The 23,650-nt window shown below is 44.6% G+C and overlaps 1 long non-coding RNA gene across 1 annotated transcript in view; it reads right to left on the bottom strand.

Moving 5' to 3' along the window:
- LOC309815372 overlaps window positions 1-20,619 on the bottom strand; it is a 62,806-nt gene extending 42,187 nt beyond the window's left edge. Inside the window, exon 1 of the long non-coding RNA XR_014295850.1 lies at window positions 20,587-20,619. This is a non-coding gene — a long non-coding RNA (uncharacterized lncRNA). The remainder of the gene's footprint in view (window positions 1-20,586) is intronic.
- Between the last annotated feature and the right edge of the window lie 3,031 nt (window positions 20,620-23,650).

The following is a 23,650-nucleotide window of genomic DNA, read 5'->3' as shown; positions in this document are numbered from 1 at the left end:
CTCACTGTCCATTTGACCACAGGGCCCAGATCTGACAGTATCATTAAGACCATTCCTTGAAGAGCGAGTGTTGGTATTGGTTTTAATATTTTATCACCTGGCAGCATCTTGTAGAAAACACTCATTTGCCTCTTCCTGTGCCCTGCCCAGCCTGCTATTAACAGTCTCCAAAGCCTTCTTCTTTTTTTTTTTTTTTTTTTTTTTTTTTTGCGGTACGCGGGCCTCTCACTGCTGCGCCCTCTCCCGTTGTGGAGCACAGGCTCCGGACGCGCAGGCTCAGCGGCCATGGCTCACGGGCCCAGCTGCTCCGCGGCATGTGGGATCTTCCCGGACCGGGGCACGAACCCACGTCCCCTGCATCGGCAGGCGGACTCTCAACCACTGCGCCACCAGGGAAGCCCCCAGAGCCTTCTTTAAAACTGTGCTCCTCCATATGGTTTCCCAAAACTCCTGCTCAATATACAGGGTTGATATATAGCTGGGTGAACATCCTTTTCTCATTGAGCTTTTACGGAGGATGTGAGGGAAAGGGCTCTTCTTACCAAATAAGGGAGAAAACTCTCTCGAAGCCATTAGGTGTCTGACACCGATTCAATTACCCCATCCGTGCCCTTTTCAGCTCAGCACTTCCTAAACTTCATTAGTTCTGCAGCACTGCTGCCGTCGACCCTTCTCTGAGAGCGTCCTACACAGCAGAGGACAAACTCCACTGCGGCAGATCACTGCAGCACTTCTGCTTCCTGAACAAAGGGCGCTGGGGGCCTCCCGGGCTGAGAGGAGGGCCCAGGTGAGGTTGTAGGGCCCAGTACAACCTACCCCAGCCTGGTTCCCATCACCCAGAGTTTCAAGTGATCTTAAAAACAACCTTGGTGCTCCCAGGTTGGTGAACACATCCGCATGAGGGGAGGGGAGGGCACCGTGGTTCCCTGGGGACAGAAGCGCCTGCATTCAGGACCCTTCCGGACCTTGCCCTGGCTGTTCATCTGTATCCGTTATAATAAACTGGTAAACAAATTTAAAGGGGGTAAAGAAAGAAAAAAGGAGAGTCAAAGAGTGAAGAAAGAAGAGAGTTGAAGGAGAGAGAAATTTTCCCTAAGTAACTAGGGAATGAAGCAAAAACAGAACATACATAAATACACAAAGGAAATTCTACTCAACTGGTTATTGTTTCTAGTAAAAGACTGACTGTGATATATGGCAAATATCCTCTGGAGTAAAACCAAGACATGAGGAAATTGAGGCTTGGAGAGGTCAAGTAACTTGATGAGGTTAAGGGACTAACCCAGTTTTCTCATCTGGTCTACATGATCCCTGAAACTCCTTCTACCTCCAAGAAAAAGTAAAAACATACACTTCTGGTTTTGTTCTACAGTCTTAAGAAATACAGCATCTTTCCCAAGAACAGAAGCAGACTGTTGTACGCCTTCCCTTGTTGCACAAAACTGAAAATGAATAATTTTTGTATTAATCACATTAAAAACTGAACATTACACTAAAAACAAACAGAAAAACAACTTGGGCTTCCCTGGTGGCACAGTGGTTAAGAATCTGCCTGCCAACGCAGGGGACACAGGTTCGGGCCCTGGTCCGGGAAGATCCCACATGCCACAGAGCAACTAAGCCCATGCGCCACAACGACTGAAGCCTGCGCGCCTAGAGCCCGTGCTCCACAACAGGAGAAGACACCACAATGAGAAGCCCACGCACTGCAACAAAGAGTAGCCCCTGGGCCTCCCTGGTGGCGCAGTGGTTGAGAGTCCGCCTGCCGATGCAGGGGATACGGGTTCGTGCCCCGGTCTGGGAGGATCCCATATGCCGCGGAGCGGCTGGGCCCGTGAGCCATGGCCGCTGGGCCTGCGCATCCGGAGCCTGTGCTCCGCAACGGGAGAGGCCACAACAGTGAGAGGCCCGCGTACCGCAAAAAAAAAAAAAAAAAAAAAAAAAAAAGAGTAGCCCCTGCTCGTCACAACTTGAGAAAGCCCACGTGCAACAACGAAGACCCAATGCGGCCAAAAGTAAATAAATTTATTTTAAAAAAAGAAAAACTTAAGAACTTGGGTTCTATAGCCTACTTTGGCTTACTCTTTGTAAGCAAAATAGCTCTAGTCTATCCTACGGCTCAACAGAGCCTAGCCACAACTGCCTTGTCTGTTGGACCAAAGGTTATAAGAGGCTTGAGGAAGGGGACTGCTTACATACCCACGAAGCATCCAATGATGACCTGATCGCTGAGAGTGGGAAGTAGATCCCAGGGAGACTGTGTTCTTAGGAGCTGTAATCATGGAGCCAAGGAAAGCATCTTGGAAGCCCTAGTTGGCACAGAGGGATGGAGCTTCTTGCCTTTGAAAATATCACTGGGCTTGGACCATGAGCATCTTGGCATCATCCATGAGAGACTGGAGACCAGAGGCCCTTCCCCTCCCAGGTACCTGTAAGCTACTGGATTCATATGGAACCATAGAGGAAAGGGAGGACATCTGCCTCCTGAAATATGACTGAGATGGAACTCCTTGCCACCATGGCCAGTGGAAGCTTGGAGTCCTACTTAATTAGGGGTACAAAGTAATTGTGATGGTTTTGCATCAATAGTCGGGAACTAAAAGTCATATCAACTATATTTGTATCTCTGGTGCCTAGCAGAAATCTTGGCACATAGTAGGTGTATAATGAATGAATGACCAGTCCTGAGGCCTTGTGAGATCTTCAGTCATCAGATGAAAATTCAATTACTTTTCATAAGTTCTGCTATTGTCAAAGGCAGAGAGTGGGCTCTCACCATTTAGAAAATTGTTCATCCCATGAGAGAGCAGAAATCCTCCCTTGTATCACATGTCACTCTCCTGGCTCCATCCCTCCAATGGCTTCCCATCTCACTCTGAAGAAAATCAGAGTTCTTACCATGACCTTCACAGTCCCACAAGATCTGGCCCCCCCATCTCTCCGACCTCATCTCCCAATACCCTCCCCGTCTTTTACTCCCTTAAGCCACATTGGCTTCCTCGTTGTTCCTCAAGCATGCTCCTGCCTCAGGATCTTTGCACTTGCTATTCCAGCTGTCTGAAATGCTCTGCCTTGAGATCTAGGCATGGCTTCATCCTTTACTTCCTCAGGTCTCTGCTCAATGTCACCTGTTTAGAAAAGCCTTCCCTGGGAATTCTCTGGTGGTCCAGTGGTTAGGGCTCGGTGCTTTCACTGCCATGGCCCGGATTCAATCCCTGGTTGGTGAACTATGATCCTGCAAGCCGTGCAGCACAGCCAGAAAAGAAAAGCCTTCCCAGATCACTCTACCCCTCTCCATCCCCCCCATCCCACACTCAGTGCTTATACTACTTTATCTTCATAATGTTTAGATGACAAATATATGATACAGTTATTTATCTATAGTCTGTTTCTCATGAGAGCAATAAGAGAAGAGACCTTATCTGATTCCCTCCTGAATTTCCAATGCTTAGAACAGTTCCTGACACATAACAGGAACTCAAGAAATATTTGTTGAATAAATGAGTGAAGTTAACCAACAAATTTGACTGCCTAGCCTATCCCACCCCCTAGGTATTCTCTCCTAGTGAGATTTAATTGGCATGAATTTCAGAAGGAGAACGTTAGAGCCGGAAGAGCCCTTGAGATGGCTGACTTCTGCCCTTGTGGGACGCTGCAAGGGCCGGGGTGTGGGCGCCTGAGGCCTGGGGCTTTCCGCTGATGGTAAGGAAGTCACCTTGATGAGGGGAGACTCCCATCCCGGTGCTCCGTGGTGTCTTCTCCAATATCACTGGGCTCGGAGCAAGAGGGAAATCCCAGAGATGGTAAGCACCATTCCGAGAAAATACATTTGGGAAACCCTGGTGAAACCGATCTCCTTAGTTCCCAGGGCCTAGATAAGCTTCTGTGCCTTGTGATTCTCCAAGGTGGGGTGACTATAGATTGCATTTCTCAAACTTTTTAAACCCTTTTTCTGGAGAACTGTTTTTGTAGGATTTGCATTCTCTGGGACACAGCTTGGAAAACACTGGTTTCATGCTTTCTTCCTCCTGAAGCGCCATCTAAAGTTGTGTGGGAAGCTGCAGGAAAGCCAGATGCTTTGCTTACCTAAAGAAGCCAGAGATGGGAATTTCCCTCAGCACAAAGCCAGGCTCATCAGCATCTTGCATCTCTCGGAGGAGCCCTGAAGCACGTTGCTTTCTATACTTTGCCTCCTCTGTGACCCCCTAGACCTGAACGGGCTCCCTTCAGCATCTCTGTGCTCAAGCCCTCCACACGTTTCACCAGGCTCATCTTTTCCCCTCCAGGTGTCATCTTCACCCGCCTGCCTTCCACCTACCTTCTGAGGCCCTGCTGGGAGAACTTCCTGGAAGTGCCCCTCTTCCCTGCCCTTTGGCAGCCCCCTTGCAGGGAGCCACTTAAATAGCTGGCAAGCATCGTAAAGGAGACAAGCAGTTTCCTGAACAGTATGTGCGTGATCCAACTTTGTAGAATAAGGACACACGTTGCAGGCATGATCATGTCCATCTACACAGAGAAAGAGGAGGCTGGGAGGTGTCCTCCACCAGGGTGACGGTAGTTATCTCTAGGCAGCTTTTTTGTTTAGCTGTATCCTTAAATTTGATTTTCCCACGTGTGTTTAAAAAGAAAAAGAGGGCTTCCCTGGTGGCGCAGTGGTTGAGAGTCCGCCTGCCGATGCAGGGGACACGGGTTCGTGCCCCGGTCCGGAAAGATCCCACATGCCGCGGAGCGGCTGGGCCCGTGAGCCATGGCCGCTGAGCCTGCGCGTCCAGAGCCTGCGCTCCGCAACGGGAGAGGCCACAGCAGTGAGAGGCCCGCGCACCGCAAATAAATAAATAAATAAATAAATAAATAAAAAGAAAGCTCATGGAAGTGTCACAGAATCTGCAGCTGTCATTCCACTCCTCACTAACCATGTGACCTCAGAGCACACAACCTCTCGGGTTCCTCATCTCAGAGATGCCCCACCTCGTTCCCTCTCTGAGGTTCTCCGGGAACCGTCTCTGTTCCGTCACTAGATTGCAAGCAGCTGGAGAGCAAGGGCGCGTCCTCTGTATCGCACCTCCTTGGCATCCTTCCGCAGGCCCGTGTGGTGCCTTGCACGCTGCAGTGTTGTTATTTTCTATTACTGCAGGTGCTAAATAAATCCTCAGTGACTGAGCCCAGAGGCAAACACACTTATCCTTGTCATCGCTCCAATTCTCTGTGGCTGGGACAGAGCCGGACAGAGCCCGAAGGCGCTGGAGACGCAATCAGTCTGCTCTCGGGCCCCACCCACTTCTCCACCAAGCGGATGTGGTTGCTAGGGGCCAAGGCTGGAGTGATGGGCTGAGGCCCTGTGAGTTGGGAGTCCTGGAGAAGGGCTGGCTGGCTTCACAAACTCCCCTCCCAGGAGGTGTGTGAGGGCTTTTGGCAGTGATTTCCCCCGAAGGAAGGAATGAGGCCCTGACCAGGTGCAAAGGCAGCAGGTAAGAGCCATGCCTGGGTTTAGTCCTGCCTCAGCCCTCTGATCCCCACCACCTTGAGCCTGGGCAACTCATATCACTCCTCGGGCCTCACTCTCCATGCCCATTAAATGGGACAATAGCTCCTATATTTTGGATTATCATGAGAATAAAATGAGAGTCAGCACATAGCAAGAGCTTATAATGATCAAGCAGTACCTCTTAAGATGGTTTGAGGGTCCAAAGACAGTCCTAAGTGAGTAAGTAGCCTTTAGGTGGCTTAGAGTTCAGGGCTGGCTTCATGCCTGGACCCTTCCCCAGTGCTACCCGAGCTGCCGTGGATATAACTCACTTAAAGCAAGCTCCAGTTTTGACAGGGGGAGGGCCCATCTTTCCCCTGTGCTATACAGCCTTGAGTGGATTTATGAAGCAAAAGCAGCCCATGGTGTATCTTTTGTGTGTGCCAGGCATCTGCTAGGTTTTCCATATCCCCTTCCTAGAGAGGACATCCGTCAGGTTGCAAAAGAATAAGGCTGTCTCCAAAGCCACACAGTATGATAAATGATGGCATGGGGGCCAAAAGCTGCCAAGTTACTCCACTGGAAGAGAATCAGAACCTCCTACAAAGTCTGCTCACCCCTATTTTGTTTTGCAGACTCTGGAATTTTCCATTCCATTTGTTTAACCCCATTTGTAGCAAAGACGTCTCAATGCATCTTGGGAAGGAATGTGCTAATGGTACTATATACAAACTCACTTCTCCCACATCTTAGCCACACTAAGTGCCACGCCTTTAAACAATTCTGAGACATTCTTCTCAGGATATTTGTGGCACAGGGCGGAAGCCATTATTGCCTCCTTGCAGCTGTGCTCCTCTAGGTTAGGGACTGTGATAACGACCCAGAACTAGGTGCTGACTGAAGGGGAAGTGCTTCTACCAAATCCTGTGGGTGACCTGGGACCTCTTGAGTGTTCCCTAAAAGCTCATCGTCAAAATGGGAGGGGAGAAAACTAGATCCACCAGGTGCTAAAGAAATGTTTCCTGGCACCAGGATGCTTGGTGACAGTCACTTGAGGAACACAGCTGGGGGGTGGGTGCTCAGCCATTTAGACACACGGGAGTTTCACATTTGACCTTTGGCTTCCACACGAGATTAAGGGACAGAAAACTTTTCAAAGTCATTTTCTATTTACATAACTAGTTCAAGGGTGATGGTGGAGGTGGGGAATCCAAAGTCTACCTAGACTACTTCTGCTTTTTTTGATTTATGCCAGTGGTTTATATGTTTAAGTTTTGGTTTTGTTATATGGTTTGTTTGTAAGACAAATGAAGTTCATGGATTATATAAGTCATCTATACACATTTTTAAAAGATTAATCTAATACCCTAACTCTAACACAGAGTTTTTAATGTGAGAACTACTGATATGGGGCCATGTAACTCTTTTTTTTTTTTTTTTTTTTTTTTTTTTACAGTATGCGGGCCTCTCACTGTTGTGGCCTCTCCCGTTGTGGAGCACAGGCTCCGGACGCGCAGGCTCAGCAGCCATGGCTCACGGGCCTAGACGCTCCGCGGCATGTGGGATCCTCCCAGACCAGGGCACAAACCCGTGTCCCCTGCATCAGCAGGCGGACTCTCAACCACTGCGCCACCAGGGAAGCCCCTTTTTTATTTTTAAAATCTCTATTGCCATTAACTTACTTCAGATGTTAAAGCCCTCCCCCCATGCTGAAATATTAATAGATTACCTTATTATTTTTAATTCAGTTTCATTTAATTGTATAAGGCTTAATAGAATTATAATAAAATCTCATTGTCCCAAATAGCTTGATCTCTACAATGGCAAGCCATTTCCCCTTTTTACCATATTATTAAAAAAATTCAATTATAAGTGTATATTTTAACCTCTCAACCACTGCGCCACCAGAGTAGCCCCATGTAACTCTTGAAGTACTGTCCTGTGCACTTGCAGATATTTAGCAGCATCCCAGGCTTCTACCCACAGACCTGACAACCAAAAAGTTCTCCAGATATTGCCAAGTGTTCCCTGCGGGGAGCAAAATCATTCTGCATTGAGAACCACTCCTCTAACGTAAAGGATAAATAAAAAGGTGATAATGTATACTAAAGTAACATGCATTTCAAAATATAAATGCTCACACATGGCTGTACTGGGAGACGCAATGAAGCAGCCACCTGCCTGCACCTGCTGATAGTGAAGGGGTTTGGATTTAAGAGAAGTAAGAAGATCAGGAGCTCTTTCTATAAGAAGAGCAGGAAAGTGTAAGGGTAGAAGTATGGGTGGACATTAGAAGAAAAATGAGTGTTAGGCTAAGGAATAATAGAGAACACTTAACTGTACATACGTGAAAGAATAAAATAACTATAATTAAAATAGAGATCGTATACTAAGATCAGCTACAGACTCAGTCATAAATGAGCTGGGACTTATTTATAAGTACAACATCAGGGTAGTTCCCTACTTTATGACCGGGGGTGTCACTACAGTGATAGAATCTCTGGTATTTAACAAGAACTTGGGGCTGTATCCTGTGAGAGGATGGATTGAAAGAGGCCAAGTGGTAGGAAGACCTCTGGGGAAGGAATCAGAATAATGTTGAAAAAGAACAGACCAACTGAAAAATAATTTGAAAGTGAAATTCTTATAACCTAGATTTCTTATCATTGTGCCTATGTGTGTGTGCGTGTGTTTGTATGAATATAGATGGCAATATTATAACAATATTTTTAAAAATAACAATGAAATTCAATGAGATCCTTGTATTACATGAGTCTACAAATTTCTATCTGGTTCAAGACCTATTCAAAGGAATCTCAAATCTCTGTTACATATTTTCAGTTGGTTTCATTGCACAGTACTGCCTTACTGCATTGAAACACTTTCCAGGAAAATTTGTAGTTAGAAATGCTTAATGCATAGAACAGCAAGCTGCACAGCATGAGTAAGTTATACAGTCATTGCCAGACAAGATCTTTCTTCCATTTAAGTTTCTCTCTATGGAATGGTCTTCTAAATTACTGAACTTTTCCAGTAACTTTTTAGAACTTGTTTTCAGAATTATCATGTTATAAGTATTGCTGATGTACACTTGTAGTGAGTTTAATCTGGGAGAACATTCAAAAGTCACGTGGGACTCTCCCAAACACTGCAGGACATCTAGCTTCCTCCTCATCCCCAGATGCCAATGGACATGTCACCCAAAAACTACACCCACCAATTTCCAAAATGCCCCCTCTGGGACACCACAGCTCCTGTAGATTACCCCAGACTTATATGACCACATCCCAGATGTGGGTCACTGCCATCCAAGACCTCATTGACAAGCATCCACTTTATGGACACAGATTCAAATGTCCCTCCCATCAGCTGGTGTTTGGGGAACAACATATGTACTTCTATTATCTCCACTGCTAGTATCTTTACTACCTGTAACACTTCTATGCAATTTTTATTAATCATAACTCAGTGACACTTGATGAATGGTATTAACAAGGTAAATGGGTAACATCTGTTGAGAGTTCACTCTGTGTCAGACCCTGGGTGTTTTAGCTTTGTTACTTTATTCAAACTTCACAGTAACCCTATGAAGTAGATACTATTATTAGACATATTTTACAGGGAGAGTTTCAGAAACTGGTCCAAAGTGACCTAATGAGTGACAAAATCAGAATTTGAATCCTGGCTCTTACTCTATTTGCTATACTATTTCCCCACAACTGTCTTCTCTGTATTCAATTTAAGCAAAAGAAGTAAATGGCAAACCCACACACCTACGGTCAATTAATCTTCGACAAAGGAGGCAAGAATATACAATGGAAAAAAGACAGTCTCTTCAGCAAGCGGTGCTTGGAAAGCTGGACAGCCGTATATAAATCAATGAAGTTAGAATACACCCTCACACCATACACAAAATAAACTCAAAATGGCTTAAACACTTAACCATAAGATGTGACACCATAAAATTCCTAGAAGAGAACATAGACAAAACATTCTCTGACATAAATTGTACCAATGTTTTCTTAGGTCAGTCTCCCAAAGCAATAGAAATAAAAGCAAAAATAAACAAATGAGATCTAATCAAACTTATAAGCTTTTGCACAGCAAAGGAAACCATAAACAAAACGAAAAGACAACATACAGACTGGGAGAAAATATTTGCAAATGATGCAACCGACAAGGGTTTAATTTCCAAAATATACAAAGAGCTCATACAACTCAATAACAAAATAAACCAAACGATCCAATCAAAAAAATGGGCAGAAGACCTCAATAGACATTTCTCCAAAGAAGACATACCAGATGGCCAACATGCCCACGAAAAGATGCTCAACATTGCTAATTATCAGAGAAACGCAAATAAAAAATACAATGAGGTATCACCTCACACCCATCAGAATGGCCATCATTAAAAAGTCCTCAAGCAATACACAACATTGTAAAACAACTATAACCCCCCCAAAAAAATCTACAAACAGTAAAAGCTGGAGAGCAGGTGGAGAAAAGGGAACCCTCCTACACTGTTGGTGGGAATGTAAATTGGTGCAGCCACTGTGGAAAACAGTATGAAGGTTCCTTAAAAAACTAAAAATAGAATTACCATATGACCCAGAAATCCCACTCCTGGGCACATATCTGGAAAAAACAAAAACTCTAATTCAAAAAGAAACGCCCCAATGTTCATAACAGCAATATTTACAACAGCCAAGACATGGAAGCAACCTAAATTAACAGATGAATGGGTAAAGAAGATGTGGGGTGTGTGTGTGTGTGTATACACACACACACACACACACAATGGAATATTACTCAGCCATAAAAAAGCATGAAATAATGCCATTTGCAGCAACATGGATGGACCTAGAGATTATCATTCTAAATAGAGTAAGTCAGACTGAGAAAGACAAATATCATATGATATCCCTTATATGTGGAATCTAAAATATGATACAGATAAACTTAGTTACAAAACAGAAACAGACACAGAAATAGAAAACAAACTTATGGTTACCAAAGGGGAAAGGGAGAAGTGGAGGGACAAATTAGGAGTTTGAGATTAGAAGATACAAGCTACTATATATAAAATAAACAACAAGGTCCTACTATATAGCACAGGGAACTATATTCAATATCTTGTAATAAACCATAATGGAAAAGAATCTGAAAAAGTATATATCTTAATCACTTTGCTGTATGCCAGAAACTAACACAACATTATAACTCAACTATACTTCAATGTTTAAAAAAGGAAAAAAAAAAGAAAAAAGGGACTTCCCTAGTGGTGCAGGGGTTAAGAATCCACCTGCCAATGCAGGGGACACGGATTCGATCCCTGGTCCGGGAAGATCCCACATGCCATGGAGCAACTAAGCCTGTTCGCCACAACTACTGAGCCTGCACTCTAGAGCCCGCGAGCCACAACTACTGAAGTCGGAGCGCCTAAATCCTGTGCTCTGCAACAAGAGAAGCCACTGCAATGAGAAGCCTGTGCACCACAACGAAGAGTAGCCCCCACTCACCGCAACTAGAGAAAGCCCGCATGCAGCAACGAAGACTCAATGCAGCCGAAAACAAATAATTAATTAATTTTTTTAAAAGTAGCTAGCCACAAAGCATACTTTTATAAAAATTTGTATGTGTTTATAACCAAAGTTTATTGAGACTCAGTATATATGTGGCACAGCCCCCTACATCACCTGTTCAATAGTCCTGTGCACTTGGAAGAACAGGAATCGAGGAAGGGCTGATGGAATGTTGCCCTTGAAGCCCTGAAGGGTACCTGGTTATGAAAGAAATATCGAGCTAAATTCACTATACTCAGAATGGCAGATAGGATTCATCTCAAGTGTCAGCTGATTGACTGGTTGTGGCTGCTAAGGTTGAGAAGGACTTTTAAGGCAAGTTGCAGGTGTCATCATCAATTAGTAATGTCTGCCCTGGCTTGGGAAAGGGCATGCAGTAGCCCCCATGTTAGGAAGTTATTGTCCCTGTTTCCCTAGGCAGGAAACTGTACACTTTAGAAAAGGTTTCAAATATAGGAATAAAAATGAAAATAGAAAAGTTTTCAAAAATAGGAATAAAAATGAAAAGGAATCTTTGGTGCAGCTCTAAATTAACCAGAAGACTCCAGTTTCTCAGAATATACTTCTCACGTAGCCATAGAAACATCAAGGTAAGAAGGACCTTAACAATTAATTAGACTTATTCACTTTAGAAATGTTTTCAAAAATAAGAATAGAAACGAGGGGGAATTTTTGGTGGCGAATTCTAAGTTCGCCAGGAAACTCAGTTCCTCAGAATATTCCATTCAAGTACTCATAGACACTGGAGGCTAGGAAGGACATTTGAGATTAGTCCTGTGGTTCTCAAATTTGGCTTACGGTGTAATCACCTGGGGAACTTTTGAAAAATTCTGATGTCTGTGTTCTGATTTCATTGGTTTGGGGATGGGCCCAGGAACTAGCATTTTCTTAAAATTCCCCTACTGGTTCTCATGCCCAGCCTGGATTGAGAACAACAGATTTGGTCAAAACCCCTCATTCTACAGATAAGGAAATGGAGGCTGAGAGCAGAGGGATGGTTTTCCCAGGGACCCCAGGGACACAGCTGGTGGTGGGGCACAGAGCAGATTCTGGTCTGGGTGTGGGGTGAAACCCCTGGGTCCTTGAGGTTGCAGAGCTGGAGTCCTAGAGCCCAAGTCAAGTCTCATAACCTGAGTCCCACTGGCCACTTTCCTTATAGCTGACTCTCCAGATGAGTGTGACCACGCACCTCAAGATGGCCGTTTTTTTTGCTCCCTCCACCCCTGCTCCTGGCACTTCCGAAGAGAACTCCAGACATTTCCCCCTAGGCCTGTAGTGCATATCTGGTGTTTCCTGCCTCTTGCCATATGTGTCGCATTGTATGTCTTGCTTGTCCTTGATGTCCCTGGATAGCAAGTGAAACAATAGTGAGATCAACAAACCACCACCCTAAAGTAACCTTTAAAAGGCTACTTTTAATAGGTTTAGGGCCTCCCTGGTGGCGCAGTGGTTGAGAGTCCGCCTGCCGATGCAGGGGACGCGGGTTCGTGCCCCGGTCCGGGAAGATCCCACATGCCGCGGAGCGGCTGGGCCCGTGAGCCATGGCCGCTGAGCCTGCGCGTCTGGAGCCTGTGCTCCGCAACGGGAGAGGCCACGGCAGTGAGAGGCCCGCGTACGGAAAAAAAAAAGTTTAAAAGGAGCGAGAGAAGGAGAAGTGCACTGTTCGTGCAGTGCCTCCTGTGCGCCAAGCACCGTACATGTTTATCCTCTTGACAACACTGGATGGGAAATATTATTACTCCATTCTACAGATGGGGAAAGGTGGACCTGAGAGGTTAGGTGACTTGCCCAAGGTCACACAGCTAGCGAATGGCAGTCAGGATTTAAGCCTCTTCTCATCATTGCCCTCTGCAACCGCCTCCACTAATGTGGTGGTATGTCCCAGTCCCTTAGAAGACAAGGTATATCACCCTACAGATTGCTTATTAGTTACAAGGCAAAGATGGTAACTATGCAGGAGAGAAGCCTGACCACGCACAGACCAGGTGAACTAAAGGAACCATAGGTGGACATCACCCAACATCACTTATGTTGTCTTTTGGCCAAGGCTACATAACCTGAACCTAGTCATGAGGAAACATCTGAGGAACCCAAATGGAGGAACAGTCAATAAAATCACTGGCCTCTATTCTTCAAACATTTCAATGTCAATGTCAAAGCTGAGGAACTGTTCCAGAGTAAAGAAACAAAAGAGACAAGACATCTAAATGCCATAGGTGGTACGGGATTTGATTCCTCACTGGAATGGGGGAAAGTGCTTTGCAAGCCTTTTGGGTCAATTGACAAACTTGAATATGGAGCATAGAAGAGAAAACATTATTATAACAGTATTAGATTTCTTGAATTTGATCACTGTACAATGGCTCTGTAAGAGAACATCCTGTTCTTAGGAAATACACACTGAGGTATCTTAATACCTTTAATATGAGATAAAGGGGCACGACGTCTCTCAAATGTTTCGGGAAAAATAAACATTGCTGCAGTATTCCTTAGAGTAGCCAGCAGAGCTAAGCCCATAGTAGACAGTGAATTTTGAATCTTCGTTTTTATTTGATTAAATAATCCTCCAGTTTCCTGACAACAAGGAAAACACTTTGCAGTGTGGCTTTCTTGGTTTCTAACATTTCTGCTTGATTTTAGAGGAGGCACAAATACAATTCTGATGCTTCACCAACCTCCTCCCCACTCTACTCCCAGCTCCTCTAAGGAAGGGGGAAAGCACTGTGAGCTTGTCTTACTTTATGATCATTTATAAATTCCTCCACATTTCCTGGAAATTTACTTGGGATTTTATTACTCTTACCATATTCTTGGGGTGAAAAAAATAAACTCAGCAGGACATAACTGAGTACATTCTCTGTTCTTCTTCTGACCTTCCGCTCCTATGAAAATCGTTAAGTCAGATGCTCACTCTACCAGAAGGAGGGGGACTGAGTGGGGCCTCTCACTTGAAAACGAAAGTCATCTTTAGTTTGACAAATATTGAGTCAGCCTCTACTCTGCGTGGTATACAGAGTTCTTATCTCAGACATTTAAAGCAATGAACACATTCTATTTTACTGAACTAAACGTGTCCGAAATACCTCCTGTGTCCTTCGTTGCAAAGCACCAGTTCCATTAAGACAGAATTGCGGGACTTACCTGCTGGCACAGTGGTTGAGAATCCGCCTGCCAATGCAGGGGACACAGGTTGGTGCCCTGGTCCGGGAAGATCCCACATGCCGCGGAGCAACTAAGCCCATGCGCCACAACTACTGAGCCTGCGTGCCACACCTACTGAAGCCTGTGTGCCTAGAGCCCTTGCTCCGCAACAAGAGAAGCCACCGCAATGAGAAGCCCACGCACCGCAACGAAGAGTAGCCCCCGCTTGCCTCAACTAGAGAAAGCCCGTGCACAGCAACAAAGACCCAACGCAGCCAAAATTTAAAAAATAAATAAAATTAAACCTTAAAAAAAGAGAGAGAGAATTGCATCCTGGCCATTTGGGACAGGAAGTACGTATACTAGTCAGTGTCTTAGCTGTGATCAGTGTAACCTGCCCTGGACGGTTTTAGCAAAAAAGAAAAGAAATTACTAAGGGATACGTGGGAGCTCACTCAGTTACTAAGGAGAGCCACCACCTCCCCTTGTGGACACAGCCTCTGCTGCCCACACCTCTGACACTGGGCACTGGAGAGCAGGGGCCCTGCGCGGCCGCACTCAAGAGCCCCAGGCCTGTGCTGCTTCCCACCCCCTGGGCAGGAAACCATTCCTCTGGGGGTCTGCTTCCCAAGTGGAAGTGCCTGATGGGCACACCGAGCAGTGACTTCTGTCTCAAAGAGGCAGCTCTTAACGATGTAGAAAAGCCCCTAAATATCAGAAGAGAGTTCCACAGAAGGTTGGTGGTCACAGTCATCATGACCACGTCCACGAATACAGCACCAACGTGGCAACCAGGGAAAACGTCCAGCTTCTAGGTTGTTTTCACACTCACTAGGCTCCTGTACTTGCTTTTGCTGTCACCATCTTCCCTCTGTTGTTCTGGCATTCCAAGGCTTATTCTGAATACAAAAAATGAAATCTGGAAAATCCTCAAATCTTAGTTCTAAAGTGAACCTTCTGAGGAGGAGACTGGAAGTAATAATTATTTCAAGCACCTGGAAACCTGCTGTTTCCAGATGAGAAGGGGCCCAGGAATGTGGGATGTGGCCACCGCTACTGTGTCTATGCTGCTGGCCAGGACCATGATTTTCCAGAACGTGCCTTGCATAGTGTTAATAGATGGGTGGCCAGAGAGAGGCAGGAGGCAATGATTACGAGAGGGACTTTGTGCCGGGCAAATAAAAGTCCACTCCATTTCCTTCCTGTAGGACTTCCCTGAGACTTTACTATGCTGCAAGGGAGGTTCATGCAGCGATGCCCTAACTCACTGGACCACAGAGAACACTTGGCTGTAAGGTGTCTTGCTTGAGGTTTCACACAACACTCTTAGGGAAATTACCCCAGGCTGCCTCTCACCCAGGTTAGAGCCCCAGAGAACAGTTAACTTCTTCAAATTCAAAACTCAGAAACTTCCATGCAAATACAGTTATTTTAAATGTCACTGGCTTCAGACCAACTTTGAGGGCTACTTTGAAAAGGGAAGGAGGGATGATACCTGCAAACATTTAGCCCCTTTCAAGTTCTGTTGAATGACTTCGGAAGTTGCTTTACCTCCCCACCCCGCCATTTGATTTAGGAAATGCAGCTTGAGAGCTCTCAACCATGGGACCCCTAACCTTATGTGCAAGCTTTAAGAGTCAATGAGTGTAACTAACACAGGCTAAATAACACAGGCTAATAATGTTAACCACTGAGGGAAAAAAGGTGTTTCCTACAAAGTCAATTCAATACACAGGAACTTTCAAATGTGCTTATCTTGCACAAACTGAAACGAACATCGTCATGAGTTGATTTTGGTTTTGTTATTTTTTTTCGTTTTGGTTTTTGGCTCACTGTCAAGTTCAACTTGACAGATCACCTTCAAATTAATTTAACACATATACGTGTACAAAACTTGCAAAAACTTTGGCTCCCACGTGAGCTGGCCCTCAAGCCCTTCACCAGAACAGCTGCGCTAGGCTGACCACTTCCAATTGCAACATACCTTTTGGCTTAGTAATCCCTGGCGCACCTCATACTGAGATAATTTAGCAGCCTATTAAAGTGTCCACCACCACTCCTACTTTTTAAAGGTGTTTGTTTGGTTCTATCCAAAGGGCCATTAAGACACTGGGAAAAAAACCCATCTCTGAGGTGTGGCCCACAGCATCAATCCTGAGGAATCTCTCCTTTGATTATAAAAGCACTGAATTGTGAAGGTCACCAGGCAACAGCCCAGTTACTCTAAAATAGTTGCTGCTGAAGACTCCTTCATTTGGAATGGGTTTTAATGAACACCCCAGAGATCATTTCATACTTTTTATCCATATATTCACTTCTTTTAAACCATAGTTTTTTTTTTTAAAAAGTGATCAATTATTTTCAACCAAATCTCATAAAATATATTTCATCCTCTCATGGAAAGCTGAAGGCAGACTGGCAGTATAAATGGCTTTATGGGATAACCTGCTACATATATTTTTAAACAATTTATGTATAGGACTTGATGTGTCTAAATATCCAGAAACATAAGAGGAATCTGTTTCCAGGACCTCTTTAAACCAAGGCAGGCCCTCCAACGCTGGGTTGCTTTTTTCTTGGTATTTCCATTCCATGTGAAAACATTTAATCCAGGTCTTAACCCTCAGTTGTCCCACGAGTACGTGAATTACAGATCCTTGCACATCTGAAGTACTTTCTTGCCGCTTTTTTTGGTTTTCCTTTGTTTTGTTTATGCTACACAACTTCCCTCCTTCCTTCCTACCCTTGGCTCCCCAGGGCTTTTAGAGATGGGCTAACCATGAATCTTGTCGTCCTGCAGCAGCGATGGAGACCCAGAGCCAGGACGCTCCCTTTGCTCCTGGCCAAAGGGGATGAAAGCAATAATGGCCATCTTGAACAGCACTGCTGTTCACGGCGCAGAGATCTGGGAAACACCCTTGAATTCAGATAGCGAGCAAATTTAGCTGCTGCTTAAGTGATACACAGCTGCTCTGCATGGGAGCCGAGTCACTGTCTCCCAGAAGGCAATGGTCCTCCACAGTTTAGCCTCTGCAGATGGCCTCCCGTTAGGTTGTCCCCCATGCATGACAGTCACTCTGAGAGCATTGCCCATGCACTCACCACCCTCAGAGCATTCCATACAGGGCAAGTCCTTAGCAGATTTAAGTGATTCAAATGTTTTCCCTCCCAAGTGTTCTTTTCCAGGGCCATTTGGATTCCAGGGGCCACTGCTAACCTTAATAACTGACATTCTTTCCATTTCTTGCCTTCCTGTGGTGAGTGGCGATTTTGAAATCTCCACTGATGAATTTGTCAAGTTCTGATCTAAATTCAGGGCCAGAATGAACACTTGGTAGGCAAAAACTAAGCCTCCCCCGAAAAAAAGTTTGAGCTTGATAAATCCTCAAAGTGTGACAAGCCCCTCTGGATTTTAAATGCCTTTGCCCAGCAGATCACTGACTTGTTCACTCCCAGTCTCCACTTAATTTTTTTTCATGGGAATGATTTGCTATAAACAGAAGAGCAAGCTCTTATGGGGCACTTCATATCAAAGCGCTTTTTTAATGGCACTTGGGATGTCAACCACTCTGGGCTGGGGCACTTTACTCATTGGCTTGAGTTAAATTAAGGCACACAAGAGACAAGTGTTTTTCCCAAGGCCTCTGAGTGGAGGGTGGAGTCCAGGCGGGGTCCTAAGCTGGTCGAGGCTTAGAGAGACAGAGAGACTTGGATGACCATCACGCAGAACCATGGCAGGGTGTTGAAGCAAAGGTTGTGCAGCCAGAGAGATGCTTGAGTTCAACTCTGCCTCTGAATTTCCTAGCTCTGCATCCTTGTTCCAGTTACTTGACTTTTTTTTGGGGGGGGTCACACCATGTGACATTTGGGATCTTAGCTCCCCGACCAGGGATCGAACCCGCACCCCCTGCATTGGAAGTGCGGAAGTCTTAACCACTGGACCACCAGGGAAGTCCCCGGGTTACTTTACCTTTGCAATCTATTTTCCTATCTACAAAGTGAAGGTAATAAATCCGAGTTGAAATACAAGAGAATGCTGGTAAAGTGCCCTGAGGGTCAGCACCTGGTTCTTAGTGTGTGCTCAATAAATGGTGATCATTACAGCTTTCTGTCATGTTGGCATCCTTGTCGCTAATGCTTCCTATGTGACTCCGTTAATGAATGTAGAGCCTGAAGACCTCTGTTGGCTCAGCTCACAGAAAGTCAAGGAGCTTTAAAAGTTCAAAAAACACTTGTTTAAGATGCATTCTTGTTCTCTGAAAGGCAGTAAACCAGGAAAACGTGCTCCATTTTCAAAAGGGATTTCAAACAAAGGCCCTTTGAAACAGATGAGACTGGCAACACTTTCCTTTGTAAGTAAAATTAAGGTACAGTAATAACGGAAGCCGGTTTTCTCTAGTCTTATAGTAGGGGGAGGGGAGAGAGAGACAGAGAGAGGGAGAGAGGGGGAGGGGAGAGAGGGGGAGAGGGACAGGGAGAGGGGGAGGGAGGGAGGGAGGGAGGGAGGGAGGGAGAGGGAGAGGGAGGGAGAGAGAGAGAGAGAGAGAGAGAGAGAGAGGGAGGGAGAGGGGGGAAGGGGGGAGGAAGGGGGAGGGGAGGTTGAGGAGAGATAAACCGGGAATCCAAGAGTCCCTGGTGGTAAATTCTAGGCGGGAGAGCCTTTGTCTTCATTCTGTTAGAAAACTCACAATTAAATGAAAGCTTTGGAAAAACACACCCAGATTTTTATCATTGAGGCTGTAGCTTAATTCTGAACAAAACCCCCTGGGTTTCTGGTTCATGTTTTTCTAAGTGTAAATGAGCCCTTCTGAGAGTGCCACCACCTCAATTTCGGGAAGTGGGGCCAGGTATCTGTGCCATAATTAGCTCCCCAAGAGATTCTCAGGCACCCCAAGGTTTGAGAACCACCAGCCTGAACGTCCTAGGAGAGGAAGAGGTGGGAGAGGGAACACCTTGGAGACTTGGAATTCCCTCTTGGTCTGAATGGAATAGTTTACACTGACATTGTCACAAATCCAAGAGATCTGGGGTAAATGGTTTCCTCATTTCTCCTCCATAAATCAGCGTGGATATTCTTGGCCAGCTCTCTCCTTGCAGGGTGGGCAGCTGTGAGTCAGCGAGGGGCTTACCTCCTCCTCGGCTCCTAAACTCGTCCTGCCTTTTGCAGATGCAATTCTTTCCCTGTCTGCCTCACAGATAATTATTTTACCAGACAAGGTCCACGCCTGAAGAAAACAGGATATATTCTTGAAAGTAATTATTGTACTGAAATTTAGTGGGAAAAGGCCCTCCTTCGGTCCCAGGTTTTTGAATCAAATGAGCTAGTGAAGCTGGCTTCCATTTAGTTTCGTTTGCCAGTTAGCAAAGCTTGAGCTATAAGAGTTTAAGATGTCATTTCAGAGAATGTGGGAACAGCAAAGGTTTTTTTTGTGATCCAGGCCATATTCAGAAGTTTTCGTCTCAGTGATTTGACGGCAGAGATGGGGGTGGGAGTGCCATAAATCTAAGCTTCTTTAGACTCTTAAAACATGGGCATTTCATTACATAAATCTTTCCCCTCATATATTTGTTCAAAAGACCCACAGATGCAACAAAACAAAGGAAACTTTCATTTAGAATGCTCAGGGAAGCCTTTTTCATTTTTTAAAAAAACACCTAGGAGAAGATTTCCATTGGTTCACACCACAAATCTTAGCTTCTTTTGAATGGTATGAAGACAAAAAATGTTTAAGGCATAAGAGTGCTACATATATAAAATGGAAGAGAAAGATAACTCAGCCTTCTCTTTTCTGAGATTAGTAAAATTATCCAAAACTTAAAAAAAGAAAAGACAACCATGAAATTGTCACACCATTTAAAAAAAATAGTAGCTTAAAGTCAGAAGATAGTTTTCCTAGCACAGCCTTCACCTGTGTGTTTGAGAAAAGGCAAATCGCAAACACTGATACCCCCCAAATCCACATTATGAACAGCATTCTGATTTAGGGGACCTTGTGATTTTTCAGTCAGTTTTCATGTCATAAGAAATGTATTGATAGCAGTTATTAAAGTGACTATTGGACATCATAAACAAACATTTCCACTTTTGGACAAACTTTGCATCAACACGGAGAACAAAGAAGGCTCTAAACATCTGATACACATTTTTAGCTAACTATACTATCAGAGGTGGTGCTTAAAATGCTGGAGGATATTTGCTGTGTGCTCTAGGGTGAAATGGAAAATTTAAGAGAAGCTTTCATGGTAAAAACAGTAGGAATGAGATATGCAGGCAAACAAATAGCAAGAAAATTCATCCAGCATCAACCACACACTTTCATTCTACAGAAAATGCTAAAACTTACTTATATGAGCTGTATAAGAATTAGGTTCAGAAGATAAAAGTCATTTCCTACTCACCCAGAGGATCCACCAACCTCCTCCTCAGAGAGGGTTTCTGCACTGAAAACTAACCACCTCCTCTCCTCACCTGCAGCTGGTTAGTTAATTTTAATATGTAGTAGCTGCAGTACCCCCGCCCCCCTTCAAATCTCTGGCTACAATTATTCCTGCCTAAAAGAGCAAACGCAGGAGTAAGCTTTTGTTTCTCTCTCTAGCAGCTATCAACTAAAATAATAAAATTCCACAAACTTCCAAATTTTATAATGAACTGAGCTTATACTTTAAAAAAATCAAAACTTGAATCAACTATATATAAGTGGTCTCCACACTGCATCCAAGTTCGCTTGTATGTTAGTTGCATGGAACTTGAAACAGATATTTCCTCTCCAGAAGTAACGCTACAACTGGTAGGTGGGCTCCTTGGCCAGACTACAAATCATTTCAATCAAGTGGCTGAATCCTAAGTACTAGCTGTATTACCTTGAGTTCAGGGAGCTGGGAACCATGCAAGTCAGAAGGGAGGAGAAAACATCTCTAAAAACCACTCTGAGGGCCTCCCTGGTGGCGCAGTGGTTGAGAGTCCGCCTGCCGATGCAGGGGATACGGGTTCGTGCCCCGGTCTGGGAGGATCCCATATGCCGCGGAGCGGCTGGGCCCGTGAGCCATGGCCGCTGGGCCTGCGCATCCGGAGCCTGTGCTCCGCAATGGGAGAGGCCACAACAGTGAGAGGCCCGCATACCGCAAAAAGAAAAAAAAAAAAAAAAAAAAAAAAACCACTCTGAAATAAGCAGTTTGCTCTGGTTACTTCACCACTTCCAGCACCCAACTCACATCTACAGGGGCCCCTAAACAGTGAGCTTGCCCTCCTCACTCCTTTACTCTCCTCAGGATCCTGCCTGTTTTCACCAATGGACTCAGGTGAAACTTACAGACCTTCCGTCCACTTAAATCACAAAGAGCTGCTAATCTTCACTAGGTGTCAGTCTGAGTCACTGACTTCCTTTTAACTCACACCAACGTGTAAATAACTGATGGTGCTTTAACCGTCCCGGAAGAATTTGCATTTTGAGCAAGGGATATTATCACCGCCTGAACTGAGGATTTGTTTGGGGCGGTGGGGTGGAGGTCAGCGTCGGTTTCCAGGGCTTGTTCACTTCTGAACCTATTTGCTGAAAGCTCCAGAAATTTTCAGAAGAGCGAGACAAGGGCCTGCAGGTGTGGGCCCTGAGGAGTGGGTCCTGTTAATATCCTACAGCAGGGGAGTGAGGGCTTTGGCAGGGATCAGGCCATTAGTGCAGTTGGAAAACAGGCAAATCCTCAGGCCCAAGAGTCAAATTTGGAGGTCCAGAGTGGGGCCCAGGAACCTGCACTTTTTAACACTCCATGTGATTCTGACTTCAAAGACATTGAGAGGCAATAACCTGAGTATTTTAAAAAGTATATAATTATACTCTAGCTACATAATTTTCTATAGCATACTTAACATTAAATTCTACCTAAACTGCTAAGTAAAAACAAAACAAGCAAAATGGCTTCCCTAACTGATCAAGATCCTTTGAATTGTAGTCAATAGTTTTAGGTTCCAAACCTACATTCCTTCTCAATAGTTCTTTAATTGAATGCCAAACACTTTCACATGTAGATAGATCTAAGAAAACATATGCAAACACACACACATTTGGAGGTACACTGAAGATTTCAAATTAAGGGGTCAAATGTATATTATCAACTTACTACTTTCAACATTTGAACCTCAGTTAAGGCCCAAATTAAAAGAAAATTTAATTTTTTTTTTGTTTTTTTGCGGTACGCGGGCCTCTCACTGTTGCGGCCTCTCCTGTTGCGGAGCACAGGCTCCAGACGCGCAGGCTCAGTGGCCATGGCTCACGGGCCCAGCCGCTCCGCGGCATGTGGGATCTTCCCGAACCGGGGCACGAACCTGTGTCCCCTGCATTAGGCAGGTGGACTCTCAACCACTGCGCCAGCAGGAAAGCCCTAATTTTTATCTTATACTGCAGTATAGTTGACTAACAATGTTGTGTTAGTCTCAGGTGTACAGCAAAGTGATTCAGTTATACATATACACGTATCTATTCTTTTTCAAATTCTTTTCCCATTTAGGTTATTACTTGAATATTGAGCAGCCTTCCCTGTGCTATACGGTAGGGTCCTTGTTGGTTACCTATTTTAAGTAGAGCAGTGTGTATGTGTCAACCCCAAACTTGCAATCTATTCCTCCCCCCACCCTCCCCCCCCACTCCCCGCCCCCATAACCATAAGTTGTTCTCTAAGTCTGTGTGTCTCTTTCTGTTTTGTAAATAAGTTCATTTGTACCTTTTTTTAGATTCCACATATAAGCAATATCACATATCCATGCTGCTGCAAACTAAGGCCCAACTTTCTTTTCAAACACTAAGTTGGCATGAAATATGAAAATATAAAAAGTTAATAGAAATAATTTCACTGAGGAAATCCTTAGATTTGATTTCCTAAAGTAAGACAAGCCTTGAAATTTCCTTGTGCATATGATAGGCCTAAATTAAACTTCCAACAACCCCTGCACATCAAGGTACTCATTTAACAAAACGATCAAATTAGTATTATGGCAGTTCTTAACCTCAGAATTTCCTGAAATGATTGCTTAAAATGTCAACCTTTATTTGCTATTAATACCTTTACATTTGAATATTTATAGTTACTCTTTTTTATGTGTAGAATTCTTACTCTTGAGAGTTGGGGCCCTTTTACAAACCTCTATTCAAGGAAGTACAAGGCAGCTGACTAGTTTTCTTACTAATCTTAAAAAAAAAAAAAAAAAAGCATTCAACAGGTAAGAGCTCAACTTGATGTTAATGGCAAAGAGCAGTGTTCTCGGGAGTCTACCTTGAGCTTGAAAACCGTACCTTATCCTTGTGATTGGTTTCTGCATTTCCCAAACCCAAACCTTTCAACTGGTCCATGCAAGCCTAGTTAAAATATTCTGTAATTCTTCTACTTCAAGGGAAATTATCTGCAGAGTCCTTTCTAGTCTTTCCTTTTTCCTCTAGTGGGTGGGAGGAACTGAGTGTAGATATGAGAAAGA

This window comes from Mesoplodon mirus (genome assembly GCF_964341445.2).
Source record: "Mesoplodon mirus genome assembly, chromosome: 14".
Lineage (NCBI taxonomy): Eukaryota > Metazoa > Chordata > Mammalia > Artiodactyla > Ziphiidae > Mesoplodon > Mesoplodon mirus.
The sequence above is the reverse complement of the archived record's forward strand: the minus strand, read 5'-3'. Positions and strand labels throughout refer to the sequence as shown.